Source organism: Mesoplodon bidens, assembly GCF_964165515.1.
Source record: "Mesoplodon bidens genome assembly, chromosome: 5".
Lineage (NCBI taxonomy): Eukaryota > Metazoa > Chordata > Mammalia > Artiodactyla > Ziphiidae > Mesoplodon > Mesoplodon bidens.
Genome location: NC_138161.1, coordinates 30,704,520 through 30,726,116, shown reverse-complemented (window position 1 = coordinate 30,726,116; position 21,597 = coordinate 30,704,520).

Below are 21,597 nucleotides of genomic sequence, written 5' to 3'. Positions count from 1 at the left end.
CATAATTGATAGAAGACTCTCAATAATGATCTGACCTGCAGATTTACTGTTTTCTGAAGCTTGTTATACAGTTTTTCAATTGACATCATCAACAAAAGAGAAATAAGTTACCATACCTTAGTCAATTTTCTCACTGTAGCTCAAGTAATCAACATCTAAAACTCCAATATTTTGTGCCTCTAATCTGATAAAATGATAAAGAGTTTTACTAGGATTTTCTCTCTAACATTTCAAGTGGTATTTTATGTACAGGCAGTCCTTGTTATGCATATTTCTGAAATGCAGAGATTTGTCACAGTTTAGTTAAATAACTCCAGTGTCCCAACAACGGGGTTCAAATTTCAGTTTCCATGGTATATCAACCATGAGTAAACTCATAAAGTGCAAACTTCACTGCTAGCTTTTCTGACCACAAGTCACTACATAAACGAAAGATGTGCATCAAGATAAATAACAATTTATGTCACTTCTTTCAAAGTCTGTCTGTGATTGGTCACCGTTCATTTGTTATTAAATACATATATCGATAGCTAGCTTGTTGTGTTGACTCCTTGTCTCCCTGTGATAAATCCAGGTGCCATTTTACAAAAATGGGTAATTAAGAGAGGAATTTAGTCAACAAAAATCACCTCACAACTGTCAGGGTGTTTACTATCAAAAAAACAGAAGACAACAAATATTGACAAGGATATGGAGAAGTTGGACCCTTGGACACTATTGGTGGGAATACAAAATGGTGCGACTGCTATGGAAAAATGACTGCTATGGAAAAGAGTATAGAGGTTCCTCAAAAAATTAAAAGTAAAACTACTATATGATCCAGCAATCTCACCTCTAAATATTATCCAAAAGAATTGAAATCAGGATCTCAAAGAGATATTAACACTCCTATGTTCATAGGTGCATTATTCACAATAGCCAAAAGGTAAAAACAACCTAAAGGTTCTTTGACAGATGAATGGATAAAGAAAATTGGCATACAGACATAACGTGCAATACTATTCAACTCTTAAAAATGAAGGAAATTCTGCAATATGCAACAATATGGATGAATCTTGAGGACATTATACTGAGCGTAATAAGCCAGTCACAGAAACACAAATACCGCATGATTCCACTTATATGATGTATCTAAAGTAGTCAAAGTCATAAAGGCAGAGAACAGAATGGTGGTTGCCAAGGGATAGAGAGAGGGGAAAATGGGGAGTTGCTGTTCGGTGTGTATAAAGTTTCAGCTATGCGAGATGAATACATTCTAGAGCTCTTCTCTACAACATTGTACAACAAGGTACACTAAAACTTTAAAGAGAAGAGATCTTATGTTGTGTTTTTACCACAATAAAATTAAATTAAATTAAAAACTCAATGAGTAGTAAAGAATTGGAAAGTGATGATGCTGGAAGTGAAACTCAAATTGAACATAAATGGAATTTTAGAAGGAAAAGCTATCCGTGTGATTGTCAACATTTCCACCCTCTGCAACATGCAGCCAAAGGTACTTAGTGAAAGCAAACTTGCTGACATAGATGAGAAAAGTGGTTATGAAGAAAATGATGAAGATGTCCCAGAGGAAGTGATGCTGGCAAAATATTTCACATTAAAGGAACTCTCACAGATATTTCATTACACTGAAAGCACAAAAAATAGATTGTTGGAAGTCGATCCAAACTTAGAAAGGAGTATGACACTTTAAAATGCATCGAAAAAATGCCTGTTCATAGCATAACTTATGTAACAAGAAGGCAAGGCCTGTTCTTCATGAGTTTTCATAAATAACTGAAACACATTAATTCTCAGTGTTTTTGATGTTTTAAATCACAGCATACTAAATACATTTTACTATTTTTAAAATTTCCCTATTCATTTACAACAGACAATAAGAGGATTTTTCATGTTTTGACTCTAAAATTTAAAGGTCATAGAACAATCATAATTTTTCCCACTGATTATTAAGATTTTTGTACAATTTAAGTTTGCATGGTCATTTTTACAGTTCTTTACCATCTGGCAAAGTGAGGACTGCCTGTATTAATTTCAGTTAATTTTACTGAATACATCCTATAAGAATTTTCAACACATACAATAGTAGAATGCCATTATAAACCATTTGGGAGGTAGAAAGTATTGAGGAGGACTTCTGACTAGAGTTGATACTTTGTCTGATTTTCATATGAACTTAAACTTTATGCTCTGTTCAGTGTGTAAGAGACTTTCCCTTTTAGAGGCATAGTAAGGTTTAAAAGTAAAAGAGCAGTTGAAGAGCTCTAGAGGTTGAGTAAGCTAATTATCATTTCAACATCCTGGTTTACGGTTTGAATACCTAAAATTCTAATATCTGACCCTCCGTCTCATCTTCTTTACTCTAGCATTTTTTTGAGTCTCACCTTTCTCATTTTTTCCTCCTCTTTCTCCCCTCATTCCTTCCCTTGACTCTTTTCCACCTAACCAGTCTTGGAATAGATCCACATCTTTATTATTGTTGTTTTTATTTAATATGTATTGTGTTTTTTGACAAACCTTTGACTTTGATTCAGTATCTATCATCACATTACATCATAGAGCATAGTGCTCAGAACAGACAATAATTCCTAATTCTCCTCTTTCTCTCTCTCACACATACAAATCAACACAATAAATAACATCTTAGAAAAAGTGTTTTTCCTTGTATATGACCCTCAGTCGATTTCCCCCTCTGTGTTTCCATGGCACTGGAATTATATGCATTAAATGAAACTCATTTGCCAGCATTAACTCTTCAATACTTAAACAATTCTCTTGACACACAGGTTAGAAAGATTTTAATTGCATGCATCAATCTGGGTCCAGTTCATCACAATCACCAAATCCTACAAACATAATTGGCTTCTGGGAACGTGCACAGTATTAACCCTTTAAACAGTTCACTGTGCATTTTGGCAAGCAATTATGTTTCTAATGTGTTAATTGGAAGGATAAAGACATGAAAAAATATAAACATTGAAAAGCTCACTCTAAGTTCCCATTTAAATATATAAAATATTGTAATATGAAGTCATATATTCCAGAAAAATATATACCATTCATTTGCTAGTACAGTATTAAGTTGGGGCACTCTGCATGAGAAATTGATAAGATATGTAGAAATTGGCCCAGAAAAATGTGTATTTCATACTCTGATCTATATGACTTTGACCCCTTGTCTGAGAAATGAAGAGACTAACTTTATTGGTAGCTAAAACATTGTCAATTTCTATATACATACGGTTTTCTGAACAAGTTCTTTAATTAATCCTGAAAATAATCTTTTTTTCCCCCTAGACTCCCACATACTACCCTAAGTACTGATTATTTTGATAGTATACCTCAAATAAAATCTAAACCAAAATTATAAAGCAAAATGCCTTTAGTTCATTTTCCCCTTTTATTACATCTTGTAAAAGAAACTGCTTTTAATCTGATGGCCTTCCTTAGGTTGTATTCTATTAGAGGAAATTGGACCAGAATTGATCTGGGTAGCAAAATTTATCATTACCCACAGAAAACGGACAATGATATGTGATTAGGCTACATATGCCCATCACTGCCTTTTTCAAGAGCAAGACTTGAATAGAAAAGCCTGGATCCAATGAATCAATAACAGTAAAAGCAAAATTGGAGAGCTGTCAAATCAATTTAATTCCTCTCTTCTGATCAAGTGGCATCCAATCACCTAAAGCACAAAGTTAATAATCAAATTAGATTGCTTTTGACTCCTTTTACGGGAGTCAAAACACACATCTGACTGTGACATTTTATATACTCAACTTTGAAAAGCCAATAACATACTGATGTATACTAGAATTAAATGCTCATTGCATTCTCAGGATGAGGCAGAGGGCAAAACTACTTTTGATTATGCTCTTAAACTCAATGGAATAATTAAAATAATAGGTTGCATTCATCCATTCAACAAATATCTCAAACCTAAGGAACTTTGCAAGCATCAGCATATTAATATGGTTTATCCCTTTCTGTGGCATTTCTTTTGCAAAAAGCAGCCGTTTTTCACTCTTTGCTAGTATGGAAGACCTAAATATAACATTCATTCAATCAGATCATACACCTTGTCACCTGGCTCTAGGTATCTTTCTTATGGGTGTCCTTGGCAATTTATAACATAGCTCTTCTCATACTGTATAATAATTTCCTGTGCATAATAAATGAGAGAAATAACACAATATTCTTTCAAATGTAAATGTTCACCACAGTGCTATTTATTGAGTGCATGAATTACTATGAAAAGATAATGTTATGGATATAGCACAGTCTAAAACTGTGAGAGTGTTCTGGTAGAGATGAGATTGGGTTTTAAGAAAAAATAAAGTTAAACTTAAAATCCTTCTTAAGGGGAGAATTTTTTCTTCAGTAGTGTTACAGAAGCTATAAACATACATCTGATGCTTCATCACATCACATTACCAAAGGCAACATTTCATTCAAAAAGATGGTCAATGTCTTCATCAGTGATATTGGTCTGTAATTTTCTTTTTTTGTAGTATATTTGTCTGGTTTTGGTATCAGGTATGGTGGCTTCGTAGAATGAGCTTGGGAGTGTTCCTTCCTCTGAAATTTTCTGGAAGAATTTGAGAAGGGTAGGTGTTAGCTGTTCTCTAAATGTTTGATAGAATTCACCTGTGAAGCCATCTGGTCCTGGACTTTTGTTTGTTAGAAGATTTCAAAAATGACACAAACAGATGGAGAGATATACCATGTTCTCAGATTGGAAGAATCAATATTGTCAAAAACATGACTATCCAAAACTTATGGGCTGCAGCAAAAGCAGTTCTAAAATGGAAGTTTATAGCAATAAAATCCTACCTCAAAAAACAAGAAAAATCATAAATAAACAATCTAACCTTGCACCTAAAGGAACTAGAGAAAGAAGGACAAACAAAACCCAAAGTTAGTAGAAGGAAAGAAATCATAAAGATCAGAGCAGAAATAAATGAAACAGAAACAAAGAAAACAATAGCAAAGATCAGTAAAACTAAAAGCCTATTCTTTGAGAAGATAAACAAAATTGATATACCTTTAGCCAGACTCATGAAGAAAAAGAAGGACTCAAATCAATAAAATTAGAAATGAAAAAGGAGAAGTTACAACTGACACCACAGAAATACAAAGCATCGTGAGAGATGACTACAAGCAACTCTACACCAACAAAATGGACAACCTGGAAGAAATGGACAAATTCTTAGAAAGGTATACCTTCCAAGACTGAACCACAAAGAAATAGACAATATGAACAGAAAAATCACAAGTAATGAAATTGAAACTGTGATTAAAAACTTTCCAACAAACAAAAGTCCAGGACCAGATGGCTTCAGAGGTGAATTCTATCAAACATTCAGAGGAGAGCTAAAACCCAGCCTTCTCAAACTCTTCCAAAAAACTGCAGAGGAAGGAACACTCCCAAACTTATTCTACAAGGCCACCATCACCCTGATACTAAAATCAGACAAAGCTACTACAAAAAAAGAAAATTACAGACCAATATCACTGATGAACATAGATGCAAAAATCCTCAACAAAATACTAGCAAACAGAATCCAACAACATATTTAAAGTATCATACACCATGATCAAGTGAGATTTATCCCAGGGATGCAAGGATTCTTCAATATACACAAATCAATCAATGGGATACACCATACTGACAAATTGAAGAATAAAAACCATACGATCATCTCAATAGATGCAGAAAAGCTTTTGACAAAATTCAACACCCATTTATGATAAACACTCTCCAGAAAGTGGGCATAGAGGAAACCTACCTCAACATAATGAAGGCCATATATGACAAACCCACAGCAAACATCATTCTCAATGGTAAAAAAATGAAAGCATTTCCTCTAAGATCAGGAAGAAGATGAGGATGTCCACTCTTGCCACTATTATTCAACAGAGTTTTGGAAGTCCTAGCCATGGCAATCAGAGAAGAAAAAGAAATAAAAGGAATACAAATTGACAAGAAGAAGTAAAACTGCCAATGTTTACAGACGACATGATACTATACAGAGATAATCCTAAAGATGCCACCAGAAAACCATTAGAGCTAATCAGTGACCCTGGTAAAGTTGCAGGATACAAAATTAACGCACAGAAACCCCTTGCATTCCTATACACTAACAACGAAAGTTCAGAAAGGGAAATTAAGGAAAAACTCCCATTCACCATTGCAACAAAAAGAATAAAATACCTAGGAATATACCTACCTAAGGAGGTAAAAGACCTGTACTCAGAAAACTATAAGACACTGATGAAAGAAATCAAGGATGACATAAACAGATGGAGAGATATACCATGTTCTTGGATTGGAAGAATCAAAATTGTGAAATGACTATACTACCCAAAGCAATCTACAGATTGAATGCAATTCCTATCATATTAGCAATGACATTTTTTACAGAACTAGAAAAGAAATCTTAAAATTTGTATGGAGACACAAAAGACCCTGAATAGCCAAAGCAACCTTGAGGGAAAAAACCAGAGCTGGAGGAATCAGACTCCCTGACTTCAGACTATACTACAAAGCTACAGCAATCAAGACAATATGGTACCAGCACAAAAACAGAAATATAGATCAATGGAACAGGATAGAAAGCCCAGAGAAAACCCCACGCAACTATGGTCAACCAATCTATGACAAAGGAGGAAAGGATGTACAACGGAGAAAAGACAGCCTCTTCAATAAGTGGTGCTGGGAAAACTGGACAGCTACATGTAAAAGAATGAAATTAGAACACTCTCTATCACCATACACAAAAATAAACTCAAAATGGATTAAAGACCTAAATGTAAGGCCAGACACTATAAAACTCTTAGAGGAAAACAGAGGCAGAACACTCTATGACATAAATCACAGCAAGATCCTTTTTGACCCACCTCCTAGAGAAATGGAAATAAAAGAAAAATAAACAAATGGGACCTAATGAAACTTAAAAGCTTTTGCACAGCAAAGGAAACTATAAACAGGATGAAAAGACAACACTCAGAATGGGAGAAAATATTTGCAAATGAATCTACGGACAAAGGATTAATCTCCAAAATATATAAACAGCCCATGCAGCTCAATATTAAAAAAAAACAAACAACCCAATCCAAAAATGGGCAGAAGACCTAAGTAGACATTTCTCCAAAGAAGACACAGATGGCCAAGAGGCACATGAAAAAGCTGCTCAACATCACTAATTATTAGAGAAATGTAAATCAAAACTACAATGAGGTATCACCTCACACCAGTTAGAATGGGCATCATCAGAAAATCTACAAACAGTAAATGCTGGAGAGTGTGTGGAGAAAAGGGAACCCTCTTACACTGTTGGTGGGAATGTAAATTGATACAACAACTATGGAGAACAATATGGAGGTTCCTTTAAAAACTAAAAATAGAACTACCATACAACCCAGCAATCTCACTACTGGGCATATACCTGGAAAACCATAATTCAAAAAGGCACATGCACCCCAATGTTCATTGCAGCACTATTTACAATAGCCAGGACATGGAAAAAACCTAAATGTCCATCGACAGATGAATGGATAAAGTAGATGTGGTACATATATACAATGGAATATTACTCAGCCATAAAAGGGAATGAAATTGGGTCATTTGTAGAGACATGGATGGACCTAGAGTCTGTCATACAGAGTGAAGTAACCCAGAAAGAGAAAAACAAATATCGTATATTAATGCATATATGTGGAATCTAGAAAAATGGTACAGATGATCCTATTTGCAGGGTAGGAATAGACACGCAGACATAGAGAACAGACGTGTGGACACGGGTGGGGGGTGGGATTTATTGGGAGACTGGGATTGACATATATACACTACCATCTGTAAAAGAGATAGCTAGTGGGAACCTGCTGTATAGCGCAGGGAGCTCAGCTCCGTGCTCTGTGGTGACCTAGATGGGTGCAATGCCGGGGAGGGAGGCGCAAGAAAGAGGGGATAATGGGGATATATGTATACATATAGCTGATTCACTACGTTGTACAGCAGAAACTAACACAACATTGTAAAGCAACTCTACCCTAATGTAAAAAAAAAAAAAAAAATGATGGTCAAGAATACCCTTGAGGGAAGCAGTTTCCAATGTGGATTCTAGGGCGAGATGGGAGTTTTAGTGGATGCTACACTGTATATCTTAACATTGTCACAATGTGCTCATCAAGAGTGCTGGAGCCCAGGCTGCCTTCAGAGAGTTTTCCTGGGGTTAGGAGAAAAAGCAGGTAAGTACACAGTTAAACTTTTTCTTTCCCAACTGATATATTTATAGCTCTGTGGACAGTTTTTCGGTTGGTGACTGCATAAAGTTTAGACAGAAGAAAGGAAGTCTGTGGTTAAAGAGTAAAGATGAAGAAAGAAGAGAAAGTGGTGAGTTAGCAAATCTTAGAGAAAACAGTTTTCTTCACTTCAATAATATAAAATGAGATTATACAGTGACAAAACTGTCAAATAGAGTCAAAATATAAATTAAGCCTGGGAAACAATATTAATGAAGATAAGAAAAGGGAAAGAATTTGTAATGGACAAAAGTAAAATGACAAAAAGAATGGAGGGGAGGAAAGTTTTGGGAAAATAATAGAATAGTGATATTGGAAAAGGGAGTGGGAACTGCTGCATCCTTTTCTCAAGAATAGCTTCTTTGTTGAAAGCATTTATAGACCTAGCTTTAGAACAAGGCAGTGCCTGAGGTGCACGTTCTTTTTGCTTTTTCTCCTCTTATTCTCCCAAAATATGATTCACCCAAAAGGAACAGGAGACCAGAAGTGACATTTCCCAAGCTCTGTCCCTCAATAAGAAGGATTAATTGGGAGCAATATCCATAGTGTTGGCTGTCCTATAGCCCAACAGGCTTTGGTGTGGAGAAATCCATGGCAGAGCTCAGCACATCTTCAAGCATAGGGTTAGATATAAAACAATCAAAGTGGAAACAGAAGGAGGAAGGTAGGTGTTAGCTACAAAGATATAGAAAATGAGCCCTGGCATTAGTTAGTGATCAATACCACCTTGCAAAGTCTTGCCTTTAAAAGGCATCAGTGTTTCCGGGCTATAAAACGATGTGCATTGTGTTAATGGATATGTGTTTTTAAAAGGAACCTGGGAGCACATTTAAACATTTGCAGATGGAGCAGATGGGACAAAAAAAAAAAAGAAAACTATTCAATACGTTATTCAGCTTACACTGCCTTGGTCTGGACACTGATCTAAAAAAAAGGCAAGGGCTAGAAGGAGATTTAATATCAGTATCAGATCTTTAGTACAGACATACACACATCTGCTTTGATGGGGACTAAAAGGAATCTGGATATCAGAAAGTCCAAATAAAAGAGAAAAAAGTCTTGGTGAAGGCCTGGAGAAGTCTGAGTTTATGAGACTTCCCTTCTCATAAACTCATCCCTTAGCAAAAGATAACTGAAGTATAAAGAACTTTTCCCAGATGGAGAAATCTTGTCATGCAAATTTTGTTTATTCAGCAAAACCTGGATAAACAGCAGATCTGATTAGTAGCTAGATAAACGAAGTACTATGGTTGCTGCTGCTAAGAGTTTTGAAAAGATCTTAATACAATAATTACGATGATAATAGCAACTCTTAAAGTCTTTATATTTCTTTTCAGTGTGTCTCAAATTGACAGTCTAGCAAATAAATGTTTAGTGAATTTAAATTACAACTGTATTTGTGTTTAAACTTCTGTAGATGTCTTCTGTGTCTTATAAGAACTCAGAAAGATGTCCCGAGGACCTTATTTCTTTAATTTTCACTAAAGAGATACAATCTGTACACTTTTTGAAAAGTTAACAATTACTTTCTAGAATGGAGCTAACACTGGACATAAAATGGTTATGAAAATATGGAATAAAGTGTATTTTATTATAAATACAAAATATAAACAATTTCTTTTAAAAGGCATCCACTGATAACCAAAAAAAAACCAGTGTTTTTTGTTTGCTTTGTTTTTATTTCAGGAGGAACAGGAAAGTGGCATAAAACCTGTAGCGAACGGAGAGGTAAATAAATGGTTTTCCACCATGGTTAAAAATAATTTTGGAGTTGTCTCCACACAAGTACTCCAGATAGATCTTGGAAACATCATAAATCTGACAGGGCTTATAGGACAGATTTAATGACATCAGTGCACTTCAACAGACTGCTCTCAACCAGGGTTCATAATGGTTACTTTATTTTGAAGAAGAATAGCCACCACTACAAGCCTGCTGGAGCTGTGAGAATGTGCACATTTTTCCTAGCTCTGTCTTGTGCCACCAGGTTAGTAGCTTAAAATTGACCTTTGAAATAGGCAAAAGCTACAAATCAGGGCATCTCCCACCTGTATTAAACAGTTACCAACACACCACTGTCACTCTCCTCACTCTGGCTTTTTATCATTTATCTGAACAGTGCCACAGTAACTCATTAACACATTGCCAGGGAACTTGTCAATAAGACACCTCGTCAATGGTCAATGTTGACTTTCGTTTTCAGCCCATAGCCTAATAGTGCCTCAGGACTTCCTGCTCCATTCTCACTGTTCATAGAACTGACTCAGTGTCAAGATGGCCAACACTGTGCTGTCTTATGCATTTGAACATACTTGATAGGTCTGGCTAGGACAAGGCTAACAATACAATCTGTCCATGATATTAATATGGATAAGTGTGAATTTACAGTCTACTTATTCTGTCTAATAAACATGTAGCCCTTTATAGATTCTGTGACATTCTAGCTATAGCTCAGCATCTACATTAAAATAGTTATGAAAAGTTTTAATAATAGAATTTCATTCATATTCTTGGAATACCATCAATAGATACTTTATCCCAATATCCCAGTCTAGCACTACTGACCTACAAATTAGCAAAACTTTACATATAATCGGATAGTTTGCTTTTTACTATCAATAATACCAATCTACTTTTTCCAGCTACATTTGCTTTATCAAGGTAAAGAAAAAGCAGAACAAGATACCTAGAAGCAAATGGAAAATTACTTCACACATCTAAATATAAAATGTGTAGCAGCCCTGTGGACAGAAGAAAGGCAATTAAGAATTGTGCTTTCTCCCTTATGGCAAATGAAAATGTGGCCTAAAGTGGAAATGGACAGGCAATGCTCTTGAGTTAGCTGTTACCATATCAATAGGTGTAAATTGCAACAGGCAATGTTGACTTTAATTGGAAGATCCCTATCATTGCCCTGATTTTAGCTTTGAGATACACAAACAAGTCATTTTATTCTGTCAGTTCATATCATAGTAGAGATACAGGCCAGGGCAACAAGTTCAACCAAAACAAATAGAATATAATGACTCACTTTATCTAAGAACTCCAAGAAGGTGGCTATGTGCACTGACACACTTAAGGACAGGTGTTAATGATTTCTAAAGGCTTGTTAAAGATAGAGGTCCATTTAAAATTGTGTTTAGTTTGGCAAAAAAAAAAAAAAAAATGTCCTGGAGGAACTAGGATGAACAAAAGGAGAAGCAGGAATAAACAAAATATTGCCTCTTCATTGCTTACTAGTTTAAAATCTATACAATAGAAATGTCTAGAAAAAAAAGACTCCACTACAATTTTGGGAAAGCTAGACAGGTTACTATTTCTCTACCAAAGCCATTAATAACTGGGTCATAGAGCAAAGTCAAGGCATTGGATCAGAATTAAAGATGTGAGAAACCACTGGAAAGCAATTTGATAAGACATTTTAAGGGAAAAGAAATTGAAAAGCTCAAATGTATCTATTAGTGAATTACATAACTATACTTCCCAAACTCTGGACTGTGGGGCACCTAGGAGGTAGGGAGTTGTCAGTATGCATCTCACACATAGAGGCTGTGCAGCACAGTGATTAGGCACTTGGACTGAAGCTGGACAACCTGAGTTCAAATCCCACTTCCTCTCCATATGACTTGCACAAGTTACATAAAGTTCTCTGAATCTCATTTCCCTCTCATATAAAAATAAGGGAAGGAAGAGTTAACTCCCTCAGAACTGTTAAGAGATCTAAATGAGTTACAATATCTAAAGGTTTGGGGATAGCACTTGTTACATAGAAAATACTCCAAAAGGGTCTGCTCTTAGTATACTTACAGGACAATTAGCAATTGTAAAATACAACACCACACAAACTAATAGTAACAATACAAACTGATCATAAGATACAAACTAATTCAAAAGAATTATTATATTTATAGTAGCCTTTTCTCAGTACGCATCTTCTTTATCAGCAGATGCTCAGAGTACAACCATTTTCCAGAGGAAGTTCACAATATTTTTTCAAATTAAAAAGAAATGAGTCAGAATTTTAAAAGTAAATACAGATATGTTTGAAAATGGCCTACTAAACAAACAAGCAAGCAGACAATCAAAAAACTTCCATCTATTTACCTGATCTCTATCTCTAATGCCAGACAAGCATTAAAAACAGGGCTGGGTCTCTGAGTCTCTGAGCATCATTACCTCCTCTATACACTATCTCCGCACTGACACCAGAACACTGGGTTCCCCAAAGAGATGAACAATTCATCACTGCAGAGGTTTGGTGGTTTATAATGTGCCAGAACAAAACCTCAGGGCCTATTACGGTCTTGATATGTGTTTGGCCCATATTTCAAAAATAATTATTAAGAAAACATACAATCAAAGAAATCTCCTACTAATTGTAAAAGGCCAACCCTGGCAATGTTCCTAATAAGATAGGAGAAAATAATAAATTATTCTGCTTCATAAAAGGGCTATTTCCCCTAGCACTGTGTGCCTTACACAGATTAGAAGCTTACTTACATTTACTAAGTTGATAAAAGCAAATTTTAAAATGAAATAGCTCACCAATGTCTTTTTCTTTACAGGTTAGGAATACTTATGATGTTCCTGATTAAAACAAATGACAAAAGTTCTTTAAAAAAACACTGTGAAGTGGCTACATGAAGATAATATATTGGGTTTAGTTGTTGGGAGACTCTGTACCACTTTCTGACTGGTAAGAAAAGTAATAAAGCTGCACTTGAGTATGAAGAGGATGACCTCTTTTGGCTTATTTGGACTCAATATGACAGTCACTGAACTAGCTAATTAGCTTGGCACAATTTCAAGCTGTTGGATCGTAGCAAGTGATGGAGTACAACAGGAGGCATCTCTTGGCGAGAATATAACTCATCCTTTTCTGGGAGGCATTCTTGTGGAAAGAACTTTCAGCAGCTTTTTGATCTCTGGCACTGATTTAGAATAAAGAAAAACGCCCATTTAATTCATCATGGTAATATTCAGTGGTGAGCAAGCATAAAAGGATAGCAATGCATGATCTATAAAAGTGACGCATTAGGAAAATGTGCTGTTATCCAGGCAATAAACCTTTCTCTTCAGATAAATAATTTGGAAAACTTTATACACAAACTGCATTAACATACAGAAATTGTAGGCAAGTTAAAAACCTTCATAATTTTCCTCTATCAGAGAGAATGTATACGAATGTACCCCTCAATGATCCAAATCATAGATTCCAGAAAATTCCACATTTATCAACAAAATTTGAATCATTGACTGACCTGCCTCCTTTTGAAAACATGGATTCCCAAATAGCTAACCAAAGCAAGAGATGGCCTTTTGTCAAGCTTACTCAGATGTCCAATCTGCCTGAAAGATGCGTTTATAACCAAAAATTAGTAAACTGATCAGCTCAGAAGGTCTGTAAATGTTGTAAAGTGTGTTGTGTCAAAACACGGCCTCTGTATATCTTTGGAGAAATGTCTGTTTATGTCTTCCGCCCATTTTTGGATCGGGTTGTTTGTTTTTTTAATATTGAGCTGCATGAGCTGCTTGTATATTTTGGAGATTAATCCTTTGTCAGTTGCTTCATTTGCAAATATTTTCTCCCAATGCTCAACATCACTAATCATTAGAGAAATGTAAATCAAAACCAGAATGAGGTATCACCTCACACCAGTCAGAATGGCCACCATCAAAAAATCTACAAACAATAAATGCTAGAGAGGGTGTGGAGAAAAGGGAACCCTCTTGCACAGCCACTACGGAGAACAGTACGGAGGTTCCTTAAAAAATGAAAAATAGAACTACCATATGATCCAGCAATCCCACTACTGGGCATATACCCTGAGAAAACCATAATTCAAAAAGAGATATGTACCATGGGCTTCCCTGGTGGTGCAGTGGTTGAGAGTCCGCTTGCCGATGCAGGGGACACGGGTTCGTGCCCCGGTCTGGGAAGATCCCACATGCCAGAGAGCAGCTGGGCCCGTGAGCCGTGGCCACTGAGCCTGCGCATCCAGAGCCTGTGCTCCACAACAGGAGAGGCCACAACAGTCAGAGGCCCGTGTATCGCAAAAAAAAAAAAAGAGACATGTACCGACATGTTCGTTGCAGCACTATTTATGATAGCCAGGACATGGAAGCAACCTAAGTATCCATCGAAAGATGAATGGATAAAGAAGATGTGGCACAATGGAATATTACTCAGCCATAAAAAGAAACAAAATTGAGTTATTTGCAGTGAGGTGGATGGACCTAGAGTCTGTCATACAGAGTGAAGTGAATCAGAAAGAGAAAAACAAATACCGTATGCTAACACATATATATGGAATCTAAAAAAAACAAATGGTTCTGATGAACCTAGGGGCAGGACAAGTATAAAGATGAAGAATGAACTTGAGGACACGGGGAGGGGAAAGGTAAGCTGGGATGAAGTGAGAGAGTAGCACTGACATATATACACTACCAATTGTAAAATAGATAGCTAGTGGGAAGCAGCTGCATAGCACAGGGAGATCAGCTCGGTGCTTTGTGTCCACCTAGATGGGTGGGATAGGGAGGGTGGAAGGGAGACGCAAGAGGGAAGAGATATGGGGATATATGTATACATATAGCTGATTCACTATGTTATAAAGCAGAAGCTAACACAGCATTGTAAAGCAATTATACTCCAATAAAGGTGTTAAAAAAGAAAAGAAAAAACACGACCTCACCTGCTAGAACTGGCAAGTATTCACAGCGAGCAGAAAATGTGGTTCTTTAGAGGCTGTGTTGGCTTATGTCCTGTCCGTGGTGTCAACAGTCTATGCCTTGGAGGGTCAGTGCCTCTGTCACCAGGCTCAGCATACATATATCAGCCCTGTGACCACACTGGAGAAGTTGAGTTGCTAGAGTTCACACAATCCACTCAAATTTGATTCCTCCCAGAAGGACCAATACTAATGCTAAGAATTTTCTTGAAAGTGACTTTGGCCAGGCTAGGTAATGTTCTGAGAGATCAAAAGAACCTGCTGAGCTTTCTCTCCTGATCATTCAAGAGGAGTGGCCAGCTAACTCCATGTTTCTCAACCCTGTTATTTTTGGTCAATGCCCAAATCACCTGCTTTCCCTTTTGCTCTTATTCTCTATCTCTATTCTTACTCTCCTGATTGGTACTCTTTCCCTCTTCCCCAACCTTTTAATTTTATCTCCCGGGACAAGGCTTAACAAACTCTCCTACCATCTCAGCTACTTCTCCATCATCTTCTTGACTTAAATGTAACTTCTCTCCTCCCTGAAAATATCGCTTCTATAGTCTTCTCCACTGAGGCTGTTTATCACTAGAATCCATACACCTCAGGTGTAGAAGTTGGTCAGCTTTTTTTAAAAATTCTACACTATAGTCCTGCTCTGCTTCCCTCTAGTTGCCTCATCATTTTCCTGTAAGCACCTCCTTGGTGCATTACTCACAAACTCTTTCACCCTGATCCTGCTATCAACCTGAAGTTATTGTGTTCTCTTTGTTGACCTCATGATCTCCAAAGACATACACTTCATATTAGCCATCCAAGCCTATGTCTATGCCCTGGATTTTATCAACATTATCCAGAACTGTTTCAATATGAATCATTATTTTTACATCTATCCATCCTCTCATCAAAGCCTCTTTTCCCTCTAGCTCTATTTCCCCTCTTTTCTCAATACTCCTTTACTCAAAACTCATTAATGTCTTCAATTGCTTTGTCAGTTTTACTTTCAGTCCCCATCTATTCTTCATCCCGTTCTAATGTAAATTACCTAATGAATTATTTTATCTATTTCTCTCAGAATCAATTAAACTCCCTTGTCCCAGTCTTACATCTACCTGGGAAGTCTCAACCCTGGATAAATCTACTGTCTTCACAACTATATTTAGAGCTTAAGTCCACTATTAACTCATCATTTACCAAATTAATATTTATTGAGCAATTCTGGGTTCCAGGTACCAATTAGGTACCAGGGGTAAAATAGTGAACAAACCAGTCAAGGGTTCTGCTGCATAGCTGCTTCCATCTAGAGGGTAACAGAGGCACTGATTAAATAATAACATAAATAAATGTAAAAATGCAAACATGATAAGGACAGACTTCTTAATATGGTTCAACATGTACTCCATGATTGAGAATCTACTTATCATTCCAGGTTCATATGGAGTCATGGTCTCTTTCTCTGTTATTCTTACAAGATGTTTCCTTTGACTAGAAAATGTTATGGATAATTCCTATTTATTCTTTTGGTCTCCTTCCATTTTCAGGTATGTGTTCGGTACTGCACAATGTATTCTTTTTTTTTTTTTTTTTTTTTGCGGTACGCGGGCCTCTCACTGTTGTGGCCTCTCCCGTTGCGGAGCACAGGCTCTGGACGCACAGGCTCAGCGGCCATGGCTCACGGACCCAGCCACTCCGCGGCATGTGGGATCCTCCCAGACGGGGGCACGAACCCGTGTCCCCTGCATCGGCAGGCAGACTCTCAACTACTGCGCCACCAGGGAAGCCCCACAATGTATTCTTATGACACTTAATATGTTGCCTACCCATGGTGGTAAGAGGTTTCACTAACCAGTTAAATCTCAAGGGATAGGCAGTAAAATGGAAAGGAAAACTGTGGAGGAAAGGAAAACTGTGTTATCTGTTGGGAAACGTGAGAAAAGAGTAAAGAAAGTACAGAAATTGGAGAAGAATGTAATAGAGGACTGACTAAACACAAAGAGAGGAGGAGACTGGCTATACAAAAAGGAAAAGAGAATTTTAATAACTTCTATAAGTGTGAAGAAAAGGAGTGATGCCTAGACAAAACTATTGGGATGTTTTCTGTATGATAACTATATAACCCCTCTTACTTGTTTCTTTCAGGAATGCTGAAATAAAGATTTATGTTATGCTTAAAGGCTCCTGGCTGTTGAACTGTGTTTCTTACATTTTCTTTTTGTGGGGACAGGAGAAGGGGATGTTTGCATGCAAAGGCAGGCTGGGGGAATATGAGCTATATTTTAATTATTTGTGCATTGTATAAAAATTGTTTGCTTCACTGTTTTCCCTGATAAATTTTAAGCTCCATGGAAGCAGGCATCATGATTAATTGGCCAGCACACTGCAACTGGCTATTGCACTTTTCTTTTTTCCCTTCTAAGTCTACTAATATTTATTTCAAATTTTAATGTTGATTACTAAATATTTGCAATAATTAACTTGATGTTCCTGCAGACAAAAGAGTCCAGAACCTTCCTAAACACCAAATATGACACCATGTTTCCTTGCTTAATTAGTCTCTTAACTCCTTACAATTTCCTGATTCAGGTTTGATATCCTCTGTGCTGCTTGTGTGACTTATCACTATCTTATCTAAGAACCATCTCAGCCATAGTGTATTTATAATTAATTCTCCCCAATAATTCTGTCACACTGAACTTTTTGTCATTTTTTGGAGCTTATCCTGCATTTCCTTAATGGATGCTGTGGCAGACTCTTATTTGCCAAGCCAACATAATGAATGTGAAAACGTGGATACACCATAAACTGTTACACAATATATTCCCTTCATATGATTAATACTTTTCTATGGGGACTATTTGATTTTCAGAGCCATTGATATGGTTCTCCCGTAACTTTCTTCATGAAGTGTTTAAAGGCTACTAAGGAGAGAAAGAACTATAATCAACATTTTAGCAATTAATTTATTTACTAGAGATTAAATAAATATCATCATGGAAGATGGCATAAATCCATTATATACAAGCCCACAATTAAAATGATCCTTTTAAAAACTGTAGTGTTTAAGAAATTTAGAATACTCTTTTGTAAAGAACACATGACTCTACTTTGCCCTAAATATTGGTGATAAGAATACAAAGACACTTCATCTAGCTGAAATTGATTTTTGACATGTCCTGGTGATATTTTTCAGGAAATGAAAGCGTTTTAAAAAATTACTAATTTGAATAAATTTTTAGTAATATGGCCAAAAAGTATCTTGTTATAATTTCCTGCTTTTTAAAAAGTGATCATGAGGATGCAGGGAGAGGACTGGGGCTGGCGAAGAGAACTCAGCCTGAAGGGGGGCTAATGCACCACAGCTAGCAGGGAGGGAGTCTGGGAAAACTCTGGAGCTGCCAAAGAGGCAAGAGACTTTTTCTTCCCTCTTGGTTTCCTGGTGCGCGAAGAGAGGGGATTAAGAGCGCTGCTTAAAAGAGCTCCACAGATGGGCGCGAGCCGTGGCTGAAAGTGCGGAGCCCAGAGACGGGTGTGGGATGCTGGGGCTGCTGCTGCCGCCGCCAAGAGGCATGTGTGTGAGCGCAGGTCACTGTCCATGCCCCCTTTCCGGGGAGCCTGTGCAGACCGTCACGGCCGGGGTCCCGGGATCCAGGGACAGCTTCCCTGGGAGAACGCCCGGCGCACCTCGGGCTGGTGCAATGTCACGCCGGCCTCTGCCGCTGCAGGGTCGCCCCACACACTGTGCCCCTCCCTCCCCCCCGGCCTGAGTGAGCCAGAGTCCCCGAAGCGGCTGCTCTTTTAACCCTGAGCGAAGAACAGACGCCCTCCGGTGACCTACATGCACAGGCGCGGCCAAATCCAAAGCTGAGAACCGGGAGCTGTGAGAACAAAGAAGAGAAAGGGAAATCTCACCCAGCAGCCTCAGAAGCAGCGGATTAAAGCTCCAAAATCAACTTGATGTACCCTGCATCCGTGGAATACATGAATAGACAATAAATCATCCCAAATTGAGGAGCCAGGAGTCAGTGTTGTGCCTCTGAGGTGGGAGAGCCAACTTCAGGACACTGGTCCACAAGAGACCTCCCAGCTCCACATAATATCAAATGGCGAAAATCTTCCAGAGATCTCCATCTCAACACCAGCACCCAGCTTCAGTCAACGACCAGCAAGCTACAGTGGTGGACACCCTATGCCAAACAACTAGCAAGACAGGAACACAACGCCACCCATTAGCAGAGAGGCTGCCTAAAATCATAAAATGTCCGCAGACACCCCAAAACACACCACCAGACGTGGACCTGTCCACCCGAAAGACAAGACCCAGCCTCATCCACCACAACACAGGCACTAGTCCCCTACACCAGGAAGCCTACACAACCCACTGAACCAACCTTAGCCACTGGGGACAGACACCAAAAACAACGGGATCTACAAACCTGCAGTCTGCAAAAAGGAGACCCCAAACACAGTAAGATAAGCAAAATGAGAAGACAGAAAAACACACAGCAGGAGAAGGAGTAAGATAAAAACCCACCAGACCTAACAAATGAAGAGGAAATAGGCAGTCTACCTGAAAAAGAATTCAGAATAATGATAGTAAAGATGATCCAAGATTCTATTTCCCAGATCCAAAATCTTGGAAATAGAATAGACAAAATGCAAGAAACAGTTAACAAGGAACTAGAAGAACTAAAGATGAATCAAGCATCGATTAAAAACACAATACATGAAATGAAAAATACTCTAGATGGGATCAATAGCAGAATAACTGAGGCAGAAGAACGGATAAGTGAGGTGGAAGATAAAATAGTGGAAATAACTGATGCAGAGCAAAATAAAGAAAACAGAATGAAAAGAACAGAGGACAGTCTCAGAGACCTCTGGGACAACATTAAACGCACCAACATTCGAATTATAGGGGTTCCAGAAGAAGAAGAGTAAAAGAAAGGGACTGAGAAAATATTTGAAGAGATTATAGTTGAAAACTTCCCTAATATAGGAAAGGAAATAGTTAATCAAGTCCAGGAAGCACAGAGAGTCCAATACAGAATAAATCCAAGGAGAAATACGCCAAGACACATATTAATCAAACTGTGAAAAATTAAACAAAAAGAAGTCATATTAAAAGCAGCAAGGGAAAAACAACAAATAACACACAAGGGAATCCCCATCAGGTTAACAGCTGATCTCTCAGCAGAAACTCTACAAGCCAGAAGGAAGTGGCAGGACATAATTAAAGTGATGAAGGAGAAAAACCTGCAACCAAGACTACTCTACCCAGCAAGGATCTCATTCAGATTTGATGGAGAAATTAAAACCTTCACAGACAAGCAAAAGCTGAGAGAGTTCAGCACCACCAAACCAGCTTTACAACAAATGCTAAAGGAACTTCTCTAGGCAAGAAACACAACAGAAGGAATATACCTACAATAACGAACCCAAAGCAATTAAGGAAATGGGAATAGGAACATACATATCAATAATTACCTTAAATGTAAATGGACTAAATGCTCCCACCAAAAGACACAGATTGGCTGAATGGATACAAAAACAAGACCCATATATATGCTGTCTACAAGAGACCCACTTCAGACCTAGAGACACATACAGACTGAAAGTAAGGGGATGAAAAAATATAGTCCATGCTAATGGAAATCAAAAGAAAGCTGGAGTAGCGATTCTTATATCAGACAAAATAGACTTTAAAATAAAGACTATTAGAAGAGACAAAGAAGGACACTACATAATGATCAAGGGATCGATCCAAGAAGAAGATATAACAACTGTAAATATTTATGCACCCAACATAGGAGCACCTCAATACATAAGGCAAATACTAACAGCCATAAAAGGGTAAATCGACAGTAACACACTCATAGTAGGGGACTTTAACACCCCACTTTCACCAATGGACAGATCATCCAAAATGAAAATAAATAAGGAAACACAAGCTTTAAATGATACATTAAACAAGATGGACTTAATTGATATTTATAGGACATTCCATCCAAAAACAACAGAATACACATTTTTCTCAAGTGCTCATGGAACATTCTCCAGGATAGATCATATCTTGGGTCACAAATCAAGCCTTGGTAAATTTAAGAAAATTGAAATTGTATCAAGTATCTTTTCCAACCACAATGCTATGAGACTAGACATCGATTACAGGAAAAGATCTGTAAAAAATACAAACACAGGGAGGCTAAACAATACACTACTCAATAACGAAGTGATCACTGAAGAAATCAAAGAGGAAATAAAAAAATACCTAGAAACAAGTGACAATGGAGACACGACGGCCCAAAACCTATGGGACGCAGCAAAAGCAGTTCTAAGGGGGAAGTTTATAGCAATACAAGCCCACCTTAAGAAACAGGAAACATCTCGAGTAAACAACCTGACCCTGCACCTAAAGCAATTAGAGAAAGAAGAACAAAAAAACTCCGAAGTTAGCAGAAGGAAAGAAATCATAAAGATCAGATCAGAAATAAATGAAAAAGAAATGAAGGAAATGATAGCAAAGATCAATAAAACTAAAAGCTGGTTCTTTGAGAAGATAAACAAAATTGATAAACCA